The following is a 5,095-nucleotide window of genomic DNA, read 5'->3' on the forward strand; positions in this document are numbered from 1 at the left end:
GCCCTATATGGGTGCGTCGCACTAGATTGTGATATAAGGCGATCCCCTAGAATGACGTAAACTTGTGAAAATATGGTATTCAGAGGAAAATTAATAATCCCCACAGGTTCATTCGCTGCTAGATTGCTTCCGTCTTTGTGTAATACTTTTAAACGCAAATGCAGCATTGTATCAGATAGATCGAGATATTTAGAGCCATCTCCGGGGATAAAAAATTCTATTGGGCCCGAATCTGTAATTGCCGATAAAGGAGGAATCTCCACATACTGTGTTTGATCTATTGATAATTGTGTAAGAGGTGGAGCAAAAATATCCACCTCGCTAAGACTACATACTTGGGAATTAAAATGTAAAAGCGACATTTTATTTATTTTTTTATTTTTTAAGAGAATATGTCCGTCCTACGCCTTGGTCGCCTTTTGATGACTGGTTTGAAGTTATTGGTACTGCGCGTCTTTTTATTTATTCTCAATCTGAGGCCCGAGGGTCTTCGGCCACGGCGTGAAAGAACTACAAGTCCCGCACCTCCTTGAGCGGCTTCCGGTTTACGTTTTATTTTTTCAATGACGCGGCCCGCCACATCCGTAGCGATGTTCCGTGCGGCACTTTGAAGATGCGGTCTGGCTAGGTTGAAACCTGATTTCAACATTGGAGCGACAAAACGAAATAGCTTCGCGAATATAGACCCTATCCCACGCCCATACTGAACTGGAGCGCCGTGGAAACCGGGATAGGAACCGCCTTTTTGACTTTCATAATATTTGACGAATCGATATAAATCGGGATGTGTCTCGAGTCTCATATTTTTCTATTGTTTTGGTCTAAAATGCAGAACTAGAACGATCTTCCCGCATTTGAAATCGATTGGTTTATTCTGGTCTGTGCGAATGCTAATATGGATGTGCTCAATGTGACGTTTGTTTACGTCTAAATAATATAAGCTGTTGAAACTTCTATTTATGAGCGATCCAAATTCTCCTTCTATAGGCAGGCTCCTTAGTAAAGGGGCGTGGGCGTCGCCAACAGTCTGGTAGTGTATTACATCGGCGTAAATGAAAAGATGGTAACGCCCTCCCCTCCGATCAGCTGTCCGCGGGGCTTTCGTCCAATCTGCTTTTATTGGATACCATTGGTCAGGCGGCATTCCGACTATGTATGCTAATGGATCGTTAAATTTTATTTCGTAGGGTTCTTTGCTGTGAAATTTAAATCTATGAGTATGTTGGTCGTATTCCACGTTTATTTTTTTGTTGGAAGCTTTCAATAACTGTGCTTTAATATCTTCAGCCAAGGAGTTGAGATCGCCATATATCTCCCCCCGCAGTTTCATCAGGGTGGGTGGGGGTGTCTCGTGAGGCTTAGTTGCTGGTTTTGTCATCTCTCTAAAGTAAAAGCCCCTTTTTTTCTCCGGTACATCTACACACGTGTTCACATATGTAATTTCACAAATAGCGACTTCCCAAGACCCCTTTAAATCGATATTCTGGACCAATTCGACTTTGAAGTCTGTAATTGTATTATTGGGGTATAAATGCATACTTGCGTTGGAGGCCAGGGTTACATAAAAACCATCCCTTACTTCACCCATCTTGATATTTCTGTATAATGATTGTTTTTGTCATTTCAGATATCTTTAACACTGCTGGCTGGCACCCAACTATCAAATTTCGGAGGCCATCCGACCCAGCGTATCAAAAGTTCACGCCTCCCTGAGACCGTTCGGGATTTAAGAATTTTCTGAATGCTGAAAATTGTATTTTTCTTAATTTTCACTTTTTGGAGCTCATCTGCATAGAATACGCCATCTAGCGGCTCTCAGTCGTAATCGCTGAGTTTGTAAACTTTTGGAAAACGATCAAAACATTCTGTTATAGTAAAAAACTAGAGAGAAAGACAAGGTGGCTTCTTTTGATGTCTATTGTTATGCAAATGTAGCAGGTGTTTATGCTAATGAGTATGGCATCCTTGTGTGACATCCGGTCAGGTGTCACATCCTGATTTGGCATCCTTATGTGACATCCGGTCAGGTGTCGCATCCTGTGTCAGGTGTCACATCCTGATTTGGCATCCTTTTGTGACATCCGGTCAGGTGTTCTATCCAGGTGTCACATCGTGTTGTGACATCCTCTGATGTCAGACAGAAAGGCGCCATCTCGTGGGGTCAGGTGTTACATGATGATGCTCGTCCCATCCTGGGTCAGGTGTTACATGGTGATGGTCGTCCCATCCGGTCAGGTGTTCTATCCTGGTGTCAGACAGAGAGGCGTCATCTCGTGCGTCAGACAGAAAGGCGCCATCTTGGCTGGCCAAGATGGCGTCTTCCTGGTTGTCGCGGGGGGAGATGGCCCTATTGGTTATCGCGGCCGGCGGCATGTCTGGGCATGTATTTTTTACTTTACCAAGCTATTTTAGCTATTTTAGCTATCGCCACATTGGTCATGGTTAATATTACGCTGGTGTACATGCTAAACATGCTAAAGTGTTTGATGGCCTGGTGGTGCATGTATTGGGGGGTATCACCAGTCAATGTGTAAATTGATGAAAGCGGATGAAGACAAACTGTCTTCATTTTACCAGAGTGTTTTCGCATCACATATGATGTGTAAATGGATGAAGGTGGATGAAGACGAGCCGTCTCCGTTTTACCAGAGTGTTTTTGCATCACATAACCTCGGAGGTGTGACATTTCCCCCCAGCCAAGTTTGAAGGGCTGATGAAGACAAGCCCCTCCACCAATCATTAGCTTTAGCAGAGTGTTTTCGCATCACATGACCCCGGGGGGTGTGCTCTTTTCCGCCCGCCAAGTTTGAAGTTAGTTTGGGGCAGACAACCATCAATCATTTGAGAGAGCAGACCGGCGCAGAAGCTCTGAGCAGCTGAGTCGGAGAGTGCTGAATACTGTACCGAGATGGTTAAAGGTGAGTGTTGCTAGTTTTTTATCAATATATTAATATATTAAGCTTATTATCAGGCACTAAGGTTATTTGTAAAAACATGATGTAATGTTTATGTATTGTGTCATAGATATCATCGTTTATGCTGATGTTCATGATCCTCGTAAGTAAATGATTTATGAGTTTATTTACATGAATATATTACTCTTATTTTTTCTACTTTATAATACTTTTTTTCATTCACCTACAGCCCCATTCAACGATGATCTTAGCGGGGTTTTTCTTACACAATCAGACTACGGTGAGTGAATGTGGTATTCATCTAGGGTTGTTAATATAAATGCTACTGGTTTAAGATTTATTTTATGTATGTACCAGACCTCATAGTCGCCGCTGAAGAGGATATCAGAAAAAACGGGCTGCCGACAGAAGCTGATTCAGAAACAGCGCAGGCATTAGCAGACATCTCTCAACGGTGTTTCAAAATACCTGAGCCGCAGGAGTCAAGCGCACCAGAGTCACGTGCTAGCATTGGGCCTTGTGCAGACCGGCAGAAGGTGGAGCCGGAAGCGTTGACTGACACAGAATTGGCGGATGCTTTAAGTGCATACGAAGGTGTGAACCACCCTCACGAATCGACAAACAAGGTATAAGGTTATACCTATAAGGTTAAAGGTATACTTTTTTTATATGTTATCATTCGACTAACTATTTTTTGCTATTATAGCTGTTTTACTGATTTTAAATATCTACCCTCCAGCCAAACGCCGTTTCACGAGTCGTGGGGTTCAAAAGGAAAGGAGGAGGAGGAGGAGGAGCCGCCGCTGGGCCGCCATCTACAACGCGAGCCGTCAGACCAACAGCGCGCGAGAGTCGGCACGCGAGGGTCATCACCATAACAATAGAAGACGAGAGTGTGGTGGTAACTGCATTTACAAAAGTCGACTCCAAGAGTCTTTTAGGGTTATACGAATCCTGACGAAATTGGCTGAATCAACATAGATCACTGTTTGTACTATTTCTGTTGTGTTTTTTTTAAAAGAAATATAATGGAGCGTTGTAACCTGTCGTCAACAGAGTCAGATTTCCTAACAAGCATGAATGAAATAGATTTGCAACCATGTTCTGAAACGGGCACAAACCAAAGAAGTAACGCATCTGAGTTAGATTTGCTTAGCGTTAACAATGATATTGATTTGCTATCGGCTGATGCGTCTGACGATTCTCAACAATTCGATTCTCGACGATAACGATTCTCTTGGTTCTCAACAATATGAATGCTGCTGTGTCGGGGGGTGAGAGCCCCCTAACCCCCGATATGCTTACACATTTACAAACTGCCGTAGATGATTTGAACAATCAAAGTTTGAATGAAGGTAGACAGAGTCCTACACCGATCCCGCCACAATTGGTAGAAATTATAGAGGAATTAAACAACCATGCTAATGATAACAACGGCCGTATCAGTCCTGATATTCCTATACACCTGCTAACTATGATCAGAAATCTAAATACACAGCCTATGGTTGACCAGTTGCCCGTTAATCCTGTTGACCCTCTTCCATCTGCTATCGAAGTCGACACACCAACATTTCAACACATGCCTCACCAACCTAGCAACTGTTCTGTAATAATTGATCATCAAATAGATGCTATCGATGCCGACACATCAACATTTCAACACATGCCTCACCAACCTAGCAACTGTTCTGTAATAAACGAGCATCAGATTGATGCTATTGATGCTAATGATGAGAACACACACACAGATATGTTTGTGAATAATGTCAATTCCCAACAAGACGGTTCTGTTGTAGTTAGCAGACCGCATTTCAATAATGTGGAGGTAAGGAACCAGCTAAATATACCATCACAAACGAACATCAATGATTTTTCAACCTTATACCTCCAGATTGAGGATAAGATCGATGATGTCATGCGCGAGGTGGATAGGCTGGCACAACAAGGTGATGTGATTCAGGTTGCGTTAGTGGGTGGTAATGAGAGAGCGCATATCTACAGGCAAAAGGGTGACAAACTCTATCAGAGATAATGTAACAGACATGCTCGAACGTCTAGCTCAATCAAACACAGAGCTTCTTGCCGACGACAGCTTAGAGCTTGTTGTGCAAATAGTCACACCATTACAAGGTGGTCGTGGAATGCGGCGCAGGCTGGTAAACAGTACCAACAGAGAAATT

At 43.0% G+C, this 5,095-nt stretch overlaps 1 long non-coding RNA gene across 2 annotated transcripts; it reads left to right on the forward strand.

The window, feature by feature from the left end:
• The first annotated feature begins 611 nt into the window (after window positions 1-611).
• On the forward strand, window positions 612-4,035 carry LOC147038566 (uncharacterized). Of its 2 annotated transcripts, none has more exons than XR_015063815.1 (5): window positions 612-2,918; window positions 3,025-3,057; window positions 3,145-3,195; window positions 3,273-3,569; window positions 3,655-4,035. It is a non-coding gene; the product is annotated as an uncharacterized LOC147038566 (long non-coding RNA). The 2 variants fall into 2 exon arrangements; XR_015063814.1 differs by having other exon boundaries at window positions 3,273-3,541.
• The last annotated feature ends 1,060 nt before the right edge of the window (window positions 4,036-5,095 follow it).

The sequence above is a fragment of the Syngnathus leptorhynchus genome, unplaced genomic scaffold, assembly GCF_054491065.1.
Source record: "Syngnathus leptorhynchus isolate UIUO unplaced genomic scaffold, UIUO_Slep HiC_scaffold_48, whole genome shotgun sequence".
In the NCBI taxonomy this organism is placed as follows: Eukaryota; Metazoa; Chordata; class Actinopteri; order Syngnathiformes; family Syngnathidae; genus Syngnathus; species Syngnathus leptorhynchus.